General features: G+C 41.8%; 1 pseudogene; it reads right to left on the bottom strand.

Moving 5' to 3' along the window:
- Positions 1–1,895: 1,895 nt before the first annotated feature.
- On the bottom strand, positions 1,896–2,684 carry LOC129522958 (proline-rich protein 3-like; annotated as a pseudogene).
- Positions 2,685–14,055: the final 11,371 nt, after the last annotated feature.

Raw genomic sequence — 14,055 nt, 5'->3', positions numbered from 1 at the left:
AGCACAGGGATAAAGTCCTGCTTCAGGACTTTCAAGTGATTAGTTTGATTTATTTTGGAAAGCTCAGGCTCAAGTTGAGCTCTGAAAGATGATTAGGATTTGGAGTAGTGGTTTTCTGGGTAAGGCTTTGAAGGCGGTATGTATGGACAACAGTGAGATGACTCATCCCTATTAAAAACCTGGATATTCAAAGTAACATCCCTCAAAGAGCCTCATCTAGACTCTATTCTCTTTGGCTCTCTGTTCCAGTGGCTCAGATCACCTTTCAACATCTCAAATCTGTCCTGCTCATTCTTACCCCAGGGCCTTTGAACATGTTCTTCCCTTCCCTGGATGCTCTTCCTCTTCCTTGCCACTTTTCTTCTTCTTTCTTTCTTTCTTTCTTTCTTTCTTCTTTCTTCTTTCTTTCTTTCTCTCTCTCTCTCTCTCTTTCTTCTTTTAATTTTTTTTAAATTTATTTATGATAGTCACACACACACACACACACAGAGAGAGAGAGAGAGAGGCAGAGACACAGGCAGAGGGAGAAGCAGGCTCCATGCACCGGGAGCCCGACGTGGGATTCAATCTGGGGCCTCCAGGATCACACCCTGGGCCAAAGGCAGGCGCCAAACTGCTGCGCCACCCAGGGATCCCTCTTTCTTTCTTTCTTTCTTTCTTTCTTTCTTTCTTTCTTTCTTTCTTTCTTTCTTTCTTCTTTCTTTCTTTCTTTCTTTCTTTCTTTCTTTCTTTCTTTCTTTCTTTCTTTCTTTCTTCTTTCTCCACTGCATTTATTACTAATATAAAAAATGTTAAAAAGAAAAAAAATTCATTCTCAGTTCTCCAACGGCTCTCATCCTTCCCTCTTGCCCACACAACTCCTGACCCATTTCCTCAGGGCCAGTGCAAAACCAAACCTGTTCACTACCATTTTCACAGAAAACAACCAGTGCCAGGGATGTAGGGAAGAAGATTAGACGAGGGCAACAGTACCGTCCAGGTTCCACCCAAGGGTAGGCCAGGTGGAGATTCACAGAATTCAGACGAAAGGGCTGATGGCCTCACAATGACGTACTCTAACTAAAGTGGGCTGGAGAGGAGATAGGATAGCCCATAAGAGGCTTTAGAGGACATCTCATGGGCTTGTGTCAAACCCCAAAAAACCGACACCAGGAGAATGGGGAGACCAGGGAGGCAGTCTTGCAGAAAGTTTCACAATTCTCCCATGTTGGGAGGTGTGGAAAATCTAGAGGGCATCAAGAGCCTCACTCATTTTGGCAGAAAAACTTACTCTAGTGTTGGGAAGTCACAATGATGCCATGGACACTGAGAAAGGCTACGTATGAGGGGATGCACAGTTTCACAAAGCACAGTGATCACAGACGAGCGGTGGGGATCATGCTACTGATGCAGGATCTACAAAATCCAAAAGCAGGGAGAGTGGCCTTGCAGGGAATAACTCTGCACCAGTCATCCGTACTTGACCCAGGTCAACCTGGTGAGTTTCACAGAGCAACTGGCAACTTTGGGGGTAGGGTTTGTCACATAAAAAGGACTTAAAACAAGCAGCTAGAAGAAGGGAATGGCAGGAAACTGCTCCAGGGCTCTTAGGAATCGAGGGCAGTGCCGAGGGCTGGGTGGACAGATAGATGCACAAGAAACAGCACCAAAGAGTTTTCCTGTTCAGCAGTCAATCGGCGAAGGGGAAGAGGATCCAGGAGGCAGCTGAAGAAAGCAAAGGTGGGGTCCTGAAGGCGAGTCTCTGGAGGCTGAATCGGAAGAAAGCCCACATGCTGGGCACCAGTGATGAAACAAAACTCTGGACCCCAAATGGGGGAGGTGAGAGATGGGGGTGGGTGTCACTGACTGAGAGTGGTGGGTGGAATAGCCTCACAGTAGCCGTCACAGGGCGCTAGGTCAGAGGGCTCCTTCCAGCCTGGATGGGAAGGCACAGTCTCACAGAGGAGGTCCATTGACGCCTGGGTGGTAGAAGGCACAGAGGTCCTCATATCGACAGTGGCCCTTTTTGGCAAAGTGTCGGCAGACAGGGCGGTTGGATTTGTCTTCCATAACTTGGGGGCCATCCTTGGGCGGGCAGGTATTTTTGATAAGAGACCAACTTTTGAGCCTTCGGGGATTTCTCTGCTCTTTGTGAAAGCCTCCTCTGGAAGGACCCCCATGGCCTGGTCCAGGAAAAGGAGGTTCAGTATTGGCCCCCCACCAGCCACGACCATATGGGCCGCACCTGGGGCCCAGGCCTCCCCGATTGGGCCTCTGCCCCTGGGAGGAGGTGGGAGGCTCAGCAGTGGTGGAATCATTGGTCCCCTTGATCCTGGAGGACCTCTGTGAAGAGAGTCTGCATTCTTTTCTGTCTGGCTCCTTTCACTCAACACCGTGTTTGTGAGATTCATCCAGGTTGCCTGTAGCAGGAGTTCGTTCATTTTCATTGCAGTGTAGTATCCCATTGCATGCACACACAACAACTTATTTATCCATTCTACTGATGGTGGACATATGGGTGGATTCCAGTTTGGGGCTGACTTGGGATCACCAGGCTTTCCATTGGCCATGGGGGGAGGGCCCAGAAGGCTGGGGGGTCCGATGGGACTCCCATCCTCCTCCTCTCCAGTTTCCCCCCGCTCTGGCAGCGGGGGCTGTTGCGGTGGCGGCAGCTGCTGCTGATTCTGCTTCTTTCGTTTGGGCATCGTGGTTGCAGCAATGGCTGCAGAGGGATTTGGAGGGTAGTGAGGAAGGGCTTCCTACTTTATTTCTATTCTCCTCTCAGGTATCTGTCCTTTGCTTTATGAATAATTTTCTGATTCCCACCAAAGATCAAATTCCCCTATGATAACTTACCTTGAATGTAACTTTACATTATTATGTGATTCCATGATTAGTGTCTATCTCTCTTTCTGGAATGTAAACTTTTTGAGGACAGGAACTAACTATGTCCTTTACTTTTACATTTTTGCCCACCGTCTCACAAAGAGTACGCACTCAGGTAATAATTGTTTAATTTCTCTCATTTGCTAATTAGTTAACATATAGCTGAACAGTGTAGAGATCTACAAAGTCCATCTTTATTTTTTTAAAGATTTTATTTATTTATTCATGAGAAACCCACAGAGAGAGGCAGAGACATAGGCAGAGGGAGAAGCAGGCTCCCTGCGGGGAGCCTGATGAGGGACTCGATCCCAGGACCCCAGGATCATGCCCTGAACTGGAGGCAGGGTCTCAACCACTGAGCCACCCAAGCACCTCAAAGTCCATCTTGAAAGACATAATGTCCAGACCCAAAACTGCTTAGAATTTGAGAGGCCTAAGTTACTCCCACTCATTAAAAGAAACAAAGATATGCAAAACAGACTTAGAAACATTATGCTCTTTTAAATGTTTACATTGAGACAATTAACACTTTAACACATAATACAATATAATTTTCTACTCACAAGATAATTATAGGATTTATTAAATTATTCCTTCATGGTGTACTCTAGCAGTGTGGAAGGGTATTGGTGTTCAAGCATAAAGGCATATAATAATGGACGTCTTTCTTCAGCCCCAGTATTTCTTGGCTGTCTGAATAGCCTCCTCCAGTTGAGGCCCTTTGGGAAAGCAATGCCTGAGCCACATCCCCTCCCGGCTACACCCATCCCTTGATAGGACAGGCCTGACTAACGGTATTCATCTATCCAAAGAAAGAGCCAAGTAGAAAGAGATTTACAAGCCTTGGAAAAGAAAAATTAGGGAGGTAGACCCTGGCAAGTTCTCCCCTGCACAGCATACACCTTGACCTCGGACACTCATCTCACTTGTATGGAAGGTCAAGCCCTTAGAGATGAGCTGGAAGTGTCCAGTGATCATGGCTCCATGATGCTCACATGGCCCTGCGTTTGAGTTCTCCAGATAGCACGTGATTATAATCTGACTTCTAGTGTTGGCAGCGCAGTGAGCCAGGTCATCTTCTATTAATCACCCCACCTCCTATTTAGCATTATGGGAATATTGCAGCGTAAGATAGTCCCTACTTCCAGCAATTCTGGGACTATCTGAATTACCAGACAATTTTTTTCAGGCACAGAGATATATTGAGTGATTTAATGAACATAAAAAATATTTAGTGCATAACCCAAAAGTCTAGGTAGGTAGATTGCACACGGACCATGCTAATTCCTGGTTTACCTTCAATCTTTAAAGACTGTTTGCTTCACTCATCCTTATTCTTTTCCTTGTAGAGGAACGAGGAACCTTGAGATGCACTTACCTCTGTATTTAGCTAAGGTATCGGGTGACTAGGAATAAATGTATCAAAGTCGGGTGTCCACAGCCTCTTTTGGGCCCGAGAAAGTATAGCAGTGAGAGATGATTTTGTTTTGTATCAAAAATATACTTTCATATCCTTGATGCTTTTTGAAAGACATGATAGTAATGATTTTACTTACATCAGTATGGTTGCTAAACTGTTTCTCTGAGTGGCAGACTGCTCTGAGATTGGGCTTGTTAGAACCCCAGTTCTGAGTTTGGGTCTGATATTGGACCAAGGTAGTTGTCTCCCCATAGTCTTTCTTCTTGCCTCAGGCTTTGTAGCTTCCATCCTGATTACGATCTTCCAGGAAGTTGTTGGCTGGAGGTAGCCTACTGTGTTAGCCTGGGTCCTCCCAAAGTGGATCCTGAGGCAAAGATTTGAGTTTTGGTAGATTATTTGGGATTGTGCTTCCAGAGGAAGTGAAGCAGGGAAGAATTAGGCAGAATGTGGCCACTGAGGCTGGTGCTGCTCCTTAATCCTTTGGAAGCTTCTGAGGAGCTTCATGAAATGTTTCTCAAAATTGTCCTCTTAGAGGGATGGCTGGTGGCTTAGTGGTTGAGAGGGACGCCTTGGGCTCCAGTTGTGATCCCAGGCTCCAGGGATCCAGTCCCACATTAGGCTCCCTACAGGGCATCTGCTTCTCCTTCTACCTGTGTCTCCTCCTCTCTCTGTGGGTCTTTCATGAATAAATAAATACAATCTTTTTTTTTTTTTTTAAATTGTCCTCTTAGGGAACAAAAAAGGGAAAGCATTTATTCATTGGCTCCAGTCTTCTAATGGTCAAGGGTAGCCTCAGAGGCTTTCATTGTTCTGGACTTTTTGGCTTGTGTACGTCTGACAGTTGAGCAGTGTTAAAAGATAAACTGAGGCACATTAAAGCTTTTAAGAGTTTATTTGAGCAAAAATTGGTTCCAGTTAGGCAGCCCCAAACCAGAAGCTGTTAGGGGTGTTCTGTTGCCAGGCACTACGGGAAAGATGTTTATAGAAGATGTGGATGCAAAGCAAGGAAATATTTGTTTGACTAAAGCTTAAAGCCTAGTTGGCTATTTGTGATTGGTTGTCCTTCGGTTTCCATTTCTTAACCTTGAGCATTTACATACAGTTTAGATTTTGGTTTGCATACCAAGCTGCCGGGGCATTAGAGCCATTCAGCCTAATGGCCTCCTTGTCTAATTAAGGGCAGGGTCTCAGGGATGTGCTACCTTGTGAGGTTAGAGCAGCCGCAAGGCATAAAGCAAAAGGCTTCTAGTGTGGCACAGAAACAAGATGGCCTTAGACGGTACTTGCTGAGAGCCGGTTGCCCCAACACTGGCATGTAAAACAGAGCATGTTGAAGAGCAGAGATTTCTGGGAAATGGCAGTGTGTCTGTCTGGATGGTGTATGTCAAGGAGAACAGAGGGAGAAAAGGATGTGGAAGGCGATTGTGCAGTCTTATGGACCTTATTCTGAAAGCAAGAGGGAGCCAGTGAAATGTTAATGCAAAAGAGTGAACTCAATCGGTTTTAGGGAAAAAAAAAAGCAAACATCAGTCACAGTGTACAGGATGGATTAATGGGGTGTGTGTAGCATGTGAAGGGAAGGGTGCTGGTTGTTATGGAAATTGGAAGACCTTTTAGGAGATAATACAGTCTAGGTGAGAGAATAAGAAGATCTAAAATAAGACTGTGACAGGTGGGGGTTACTGAAAGAGAGCTGGAACAAGGAAACTTGGCCATGAACGGGTGCAGTGATGGGCTTGTGACCCAGGCTGAGAGAGCAGAGTCTCATTCTCTTGGAACCACAAGCTGTAAAACTGTGATCCTAAAGTTAGTGCTTACCTGTCCTCCACCACGTGGAGGGACTGTACATGCGCTCCTTTTAAACACTTTGATTATTGCTGGGAAAGAGCATTTTTCAATACCTCACTGTTAATGTACACCATTGCCATTGTTCTCATTTTGTTTTTCTCTCAGAGCTTGGAGAACAAGGGGTATGGGGTGTGTGTGTGCATGTGTGTGACAGAGAGAGAGAGAGAGAGAGAGAGAGAGAGAGAGAGAGAGACTAAGAGAAACTAGGAGAGAGAGAAACAGAGAGAGAAACTGAGAAGAGAGAGAGAGAGAGAGAGAGAGAGAGTAACTTAATGCTGTCGAGTTCCTGTATCCAGTCTACTCTGAGGCCTGTTTTAAACCCCCTACTTTACATGGCTTGATGGTTTGTTTATATGAACATGTAATTTCCCCTTTTGGCTTAAACTACACTTGAGTTTTTCTCACAAGAGTCTTAACTAAAATAACATCTTTGTGCTTTTTTTCTACTCTAAATTATTTTTTCAGTACATATTCTTTTAAGGCAAAGAATAGGTCCAAAATTATCACCAATTTATACCATCCCCAGAAATGTATAAAGATAACTCATCATACTCTTACAAGTACTAATACAATTTTTAAAACGCTTATTTGTTTCTTAGGTTAAAAAAAATCTTGTTTAAAATTGCTTATTTTTAATTACCTGTAAGGTGGAGAATATTCCAATTCTATTTGTTTTATATCTTGTTTTTTTTTTTTTAAGTAGGTTCCGTACCCAGTGTGGAGTCCAATGCAGGGCCTGAACTCACAACCCTGAGATTAACACCTGAGCTGAGATGAAGAATCAGACACTCAACCAACCAAGCCACCCAGGTACTCCTGTTTTATATCTTCTTTTTTTGTTAATTTTCTAGTTATGTCTTTTTACCTATTATCCTTATTGGGATCTAATCAACTTAAAAAATAAGTTTGTGTGAATTTTTTCCAACAAAATACTGTTAATTTGCCTGTCCTATTTATTTCAAATACTTCCCCCAGCTTGGTTGCTTGCTCTTAACTCTGTTTATTGTTCCTTTTGGAGATACAGAAATTATAAAGCATTAGGCATTTGAGTTTGTGTTTTCTTTCATAGCTCTTAAATTCAACAGGAAATAAAGCAGCTCTGCTTTTTTGCCTTTATGAGTTGGCTACAATTTTTTTTTTTTTAAGAAATAGCTTTTGAAAATAGAAATCTTACATCATTAGTGTAGCAGCCATGGAGACTCTGCTTGAGAAGGAACTTTGCTTTGAGAGGGAACTCACCTTTTAGCTGTGAGGGACTCCATGAGCTGGCTTTCTAGCAGCAACACCCTCAGGACCTGCCACAGCCTCTGAGTGGAGACCACTCTGCAGCAACCAGCCAATGACCAAGCATGGCAGGCGTCTAGGCCAGGCCATCTGTGCCCAACACAGGATCCCTCTACATATGGGGCTTTATTAGCTTCAGGTGCACAGTATACTGATCCAACAATTCTATACATTACTCAGTGCTCATCTTGACAAGTGCACTCCTTAACCCCGTTCACCTATTTCACCCATCACCCCACCCACCTCCTCTCCAGTAACCATCAGTTTGTTCTCTATGGTTAAGAGTCTGTTTCTTGGTTTACCTCTCTCTTCCCCCCTACTCCCCCTGCTACGTTCATTTGTTTTCTTAAATTCCACATACGAGTAAAATCATATGGTATTTATTTTTCTCTGACAGGCTTACTTTGCTTAGCCTTATATTCTCTATAGATTCATCCATGTTGCTGCAAATGGCAACATTTCATTATTTTTTATGGCTGAATAATATTCAATTACACATTATATATAATAAATATATAATATATATTATATATTATATAATAAATAATGCTGCAATAAACTTAGGGGTATATATATTCCTTCAAATTAGTGTTTGGTATTCCTTGTGTAAATACCTAGTAGTGAGATTACTGGATCACAGGGTAGCTCTATTTTTAATTAAAAAAACTTTTTAAAAAAGATTTATTTATTTTAGGGGGCGAGGGAGAGAGAAAGGGAGAGGGAGAGTCCCAAGCAGATTCCATGTTTAGTGCAGAGCCCAGTGCAGGGCTTGATCCCATGACCCTGAGATCACCCCCTGAGCTGAAACCAGGAGTCAGACACTCAACCAATAGTGCTACCCAGGAGCCCTGTCTATTTTTAATTTTTTTGAGGAACCTCCATACTGTTTTCCACAATGGCTGCAGCAGTTTACATTTCCACCAACAGTGCACAAGAGTTCCTTTTTCTTCACATCCTTGCCAACACTTGTTGTTTCCTTAGTTTTTGATTTTAGCCATTCTGACAGGACTGAGATGATACCTTTTTGTGGTTTTGATTTGCATTTCCGTGATGGTGAGTGATGTCAAGCACCTTTTTTTTATGTGTCTGGCAGCCATATGTATGGATTCTTTGGAGAATTGTCTGTTCATGTCCTCTGTCCATTTTTAAATTGGATTATTTGAGGATTTTTTTGTTGTTGAGTTCTATAATTTCTTTATATATTTTGGATTATAGTCCTTTTTTTTTTAAAAAAAGATATTTATTTATTTATTTATTTATTTATTTATTTATGAGAGACACAGAGAGAGGTGGAGATATAGACAGAGGGAGAAGCAGGGTCCTCATAGGAAGCCCAAAGCGGGACTCAATACCCATATCCAGGATCATGCCCTGAGCCAAAGGCAGACTCTACTCAACTGCTGAGCCACCCAGGCTTCCCTGGGTTCTAATCCTTTGTCATTTGTAAATACCTTCCCCCGTTTCAGGAGGTTGTCTTTTGGTTTTGTTGGTTGTTTCCTTTGCTGTGAGGAAGTTTTTATTTTGATGGAGTCCCAATAGTTTATTTTTGCTATTGTTTCCCTTGCCTCGGGAGACATCTAGAGTATTCATTTTTAAGTCTAAAAACATAACATGTTTCTGCAATTATGCAAATGTATGTAGCTCTTCAACTTGGATTTACATTAAAAATTATACCGTGCAAATTTTTAATAAAAATATTCCTATTCCTAGGTATTTCAGTGTGTGAAAAAATATATATCACTTATAAGCAATTATGTGATAATTTAGGACAACAGAGCCAGTTGCTCTCACGAATGACCGTGGGTGTGAGGACCACAGAAGATGGAGGGAGGTAAAGAACAGTGGTGGCAACACCTCCTGGTTAGATGGAGTCCTGCCTTCTATACTGGGCAGCGTGTTCCCAGCTGATCCATGGGCTCTGACCCTCATTTTTGTTTAGTTGATCAGCAACTTGTTGGCATAGCCTTCTACCCACCAAAAGGGCTAAATATGATTTGACTTTACAGTCTCCCTTGCAATAAGAATCTGGACATAGATTCAAACTTGCCCTTAAAATACAGAAGGAAACCTGCTGCGTATCTAGAAAAGATTTGTGTGTGTGTGTGTGTGTTGGATAAAAGAGAGACAAGCAGGAAGACAGCCCATGTCTTCACTTTCTTCCTGTCCTTGAACACTGATTGTGAGAATGCAGTTTTTGGAGCTGTGGCAGTCATCTTGCAACCTTGAGGGGAAAGGGAGGAGAAAAAAAAAAAAAAAGAAAGAAAAAAGAAAGGGAGGAGAATCCCACAAAAGCCATCCCAGAGACCCAACATTATATCATTGCACCACCCAACTCTGGAATTGCCTAATGGAATAATAGAATGTTATCATTCGTGCTTCCTGTCACATGAAACCAAAGCACATTAACTGATATATTTTTTGAATCTGCCTTTGCCTCCTTCAGCTCGGTATCATACAACCCATCTCTGGTTGACAATCTTTCCACTTAGAATATCTGGGCAGCCTAGTTACTATCTCCAGATCTCACCTTTTCTAGTTCTCTGATCTCCTGTACATTCTTCCTTCTTTTTTTTTTTTTAAGATTTTATTTATTTATTTGAGAGAGAGAGAGAGAGAGAGAGAGAGCACAAGCAGGGGGAGCGGCAGGCAAAGGGAGAGGGAGAAGCAGACTCCTTGCTGAGCAGAGAGCCCAATGTGGGACTTGATCCTAGGACCCTGGGATTGTGACCTGAGCCCAAGGCAGCTGCTTAACCAGCTGAGACACCCAAGTGCCCCTACATTCCTCCTTCTACCTTTAAACCCTCCTTATTGCACTAGGAATCATGGTTACACTGGCCCCATCTCCCCCTGGGGAGACACTGTCTTCCACTCTCACTCTGTATCCTACCTTACACTTGTTAAGAGCTTAAAAACAACACAAATTTTACACATCATCGCTATTGTGCACCTGTGCTGTTTTGTCTACTCATCACTTATTCTCACCTCTTCCTGGAAGATGTGTCTTGATTTCCTAGGAGGAGCTGCCTCTACTTTACTTTCAGTTCCTTTGTGTTCATGGCTTGGCTGCTCTTCCATTCTTCTAACCATCATTGATTGGTTCGTGCATGAGCAGGGACACAATTTGAGTCAATGAGCTCCAATTCTGGGACCTTTATTTTACCTGAGTGGAAAGAAATTTATGCTTTTTTGCTGAGATTGCCAGAGTCAGGTTGATGTGAGCCTGGACCTTCTGGGGCCTGTAGAAAGTTGAGCTAAGGAGAAATCAAAACAGGAAGATATCAACCAAGCAATGGAGAAAGAAAAAAATCAGGCCTGATGACATTGTTTGAGCTCCTGGACTTTTCTATCAAGTGACCAATGATTTCCCTTTTTTTTTTTCTTACACCAGTTTGAGTTTAGTTCCTTTTTTTTTTTTAAACTTTCTTCAAATTTTTCTTTAAATTCTAGTTAGTTAACATATAGTATAATACTAGTTTCAGGAGTAGAATTTAGTGATTCATCACTTACATGTAACATCTGGTGCTCATCACAACAAGTGCCCTCCTTAATACACTTCATCCATTTAGCTTCATCCTCTGCCCACCTCCATCCACCAAATCCTGAGTTGTTCTCTATTGCTGAGTCTCTTATGATTTGTTACCCCTCTCTTCCCCCCTTTCCGTGTGTCCATCTCTTTTGTTTCTTAAATTCTACATATGAGTGAAATCATATGGCATTTGTCTTTCTCTGACTTATTTTGCTTAGCATGATAGCTCTATCATGTCATCTAGCTCCATCCATGTCATTGCAAATGGCAAGATTTCGTTATTTTTGATGGCTGAGAGACATTCTGTTAAATAAACAAACAAACCACATCTCTTTATCCATTCATCAGTTGATGGACCTTTGGGCTCTTTCCACAGTTTGGCTATTGTTGATGCTGCTGCTATAAACCTCGTGGTGCATATACCCCTTCAAATTTGTATTTTTGTATCCTTTTGGTAAATACCTAGTAGTGGAATAGCTGGTGAATCATAGGGTAGTTCTGTTTTTAACTTTTTGAGGAACCTCCACACTGTCTTCCTGAGTGGCTGCACCAGTTTGCATTCCCACCAACAGTGCAGGATGGTTCCCCTTTCTCCACATCCTCGCCAACATCTGTTGTTTTCCGTGTTGTTAATTTTAGCCATTCTGACTGGTGTGAGGTGATATCTCATCCTAGTTTTGATTTGGATTTCCCTGATAGTGAGTGATGTTGAGCATCTTTTTACATGTCAGTTGGCCATCTTGGAAAAATGTCTATTCATGTCTTCTTCCTCTTAATTTCCCTTTCTTTCTTCCTTCCTTCCTTCCTTCCTTCCTTCCTTCATTTTTTATAATTTTATAATTTTTTTAAAGATTTTATTTTATTTATACATGAGAGACACAGAGAGAGGCAGAGACACAGGCAGGGAGCCTGATGTGGGACTTGATCTGGGACCCTGGGATCACGACCTGAGCCAAAGGCAGATGCTCAACCACTGAGCCACCCAGGTGTCCCCTGCCCATTTCTTAACTGGTTTATTTGTTTTTGGGTGTTTGAGTTTGATAAGTTTTTTTTAATATTTTACTTATTTATTCATGAGAGACATAGAGAGAGAGGCAGAGACATAGGCAGAAGGAGAAGCAGGCTCCCCGTGGGGAGCCTGGTGTGGGACTCCATCCCAGGACCCCAGGACCATGACCTGAGCTGAAGGCAAATACTCAACTACTGAGCCACCCAGGTGCCCCTGATAAGTTCTTTATACATTTCCTATGAGTTTGGTTCTTGTCACTTGGACTTGCAACTGAGGAAGTCCTGATCATTAGAGGACCTGTAAATTCAAGGTCCAGGCCTCAATGATTTTTGGGTACTGATAGCTTATTACACCCATCTCCTCATCATAGGACCTTGGGTCCATTTAGGTTCGTACCTCAGGGCCTCTCAGTTACTTCTCTCAGTGTCTCATGTGTGTATATATGGTCCTGACAAGGTCGCTTACATTCTTCAGGTCCAGTCTCTAGGTGATGTCTTCTGCTTATAAGTCTGAGCTGCCAGGGCTCTACACAAAGACTGACCACTCTATTGTATCATCTCAGTTTAGATACCATTACAAATGCAAAATAGGTGCCATGGATAAGAAGGTAAAATGGGTTCAATATGTAAAAGCATTGAAAACTCTCAGCCACAAGAAGAAAAATTTTACAATTTATTACCAAACCAATGCATTACACAGAAATTCAATTTTAAACTAAACAAGAATTTTAAAGATACTGACTTCTTATATGGAAAACCAGAATTCAGATTAAGTGAGGCACTCCATGGTAGTTGTGTGGTAAGAATTTCTAAGTACTCATGGAAACTTGCTAAAATGAACATATGTTTAAGCATTTTTTTTAAAAGCTACAAAATACTGAAAGTAAAATTCCGTTATTGCCTTAAAAGCCAAGACTATCAAGTGTGTGCTAAGAACTACTATGTGGGGCTGGATTGCTATCCACAGTTTTAGTAAATAATTCAAAGTGATTCTGAGTTTATTGTTAGGTTAATGGTTTTTACTGAGCCCAACTGTCTACATTAAAGACAAATCAACTTGTAGTTGCTTTATTTAGGAAACATAAATCCTCAGGAAGTCTGTCAGTATAAAAGGGATACTTCAAAAGCCAATCTGTTCTGTTCTTTAAAGAAGGGATGATGATTGGTTCTTAATTTGTCAGAAGAAATAACTGTAGTGGTAAAAGTTATCCTACAGCACTTTTGGATTGTCTAACAATATTAAAGCTTTTGATTTAGTGCAAAATGGTGCTGTGTGTAATCACAGTCTAAGTAAGTCTGAGTTCTCATTTCAGTTCAAGAATGAAATTGGCCACCCCATTGAAGCATCTTCCACCAAAATGGCTCTCCAGGGAATATGGAGGTGACCTCTTTATTGTCCTGACCTATTTCAATTGGACTTTAAAATAGCAAGAAAAGAAAATATGAGGACGTGGAGGTTGGAGTACTTGCAGTTTTGAAGACGTTATCACCTAAAAGCGTAAGCTTTAATCAAACAAGCTGTAAAATAAATTTATGACCCTTATGAAATGGTTGGAAATTTTAACAACTACCGAATATTTGATGACATTAAAAATGACTTGCTTTTTTTAAGTTATGATAATGGTATTGTGATTATGTTTAGAAAGAGTCATTATCTTTTAGGGAACCATACTGAAATGTTTGTGGATGGAATGATAGGATGTCTGGGGTTCCTTCAGAATAGAGGTGACATAGTGGATGGGGGTATGGGAGAAATCAAAGTATCCATGAATTGATAATTGTTGAAACCAGGTGATGGGTAAGTGGGAATTCATGTTGCTATTCCCTCTATTTTAGTATTTGTCTAAAATTCACATATAACAAAAATTTAAGGCAGCTCTTTCTGCCCATGAGTCCTGTCCCTGTGCTTTAATAAAACCACCTTTTTGCACCAAAAAAAAGAAAAAGTCAAAGCATATAAAAAGTTTATGTCCTTTGGCAGCATTTAGGATGTTTCACCTTCGTATTCTTTTTCAAGAAGTTGATATATTGACAGCCTCTTTTTTCCAGCTTGTTTCTCATTCTTACTGTGAGTTGTCTTCAGGGCCTCCTTTCTTGTCATTCT

Source organism: Nyctereutes procyonoides, unplaced genomic scaffold (assembly GCF_905146905.1).
Source record: "Nyctereutes procyonoides isolate TBG_1078 unplaced genomic scaffold, NYPRO_anot_genome, whole genome shotgun sequence".
In the NCBI taxonomy this organism is placed as follows: Eukaryota; Metazoa; Chordata; class Mammalia; order Carnivora; family Canidae; genus Nyctereutes; species Nyctereutes procyonoides.
The sequence above is the reverse complement of the archived record's forward strand: the minus strand, read 5'-3'. Positions and strand labels throughout refer to the sequence as shown.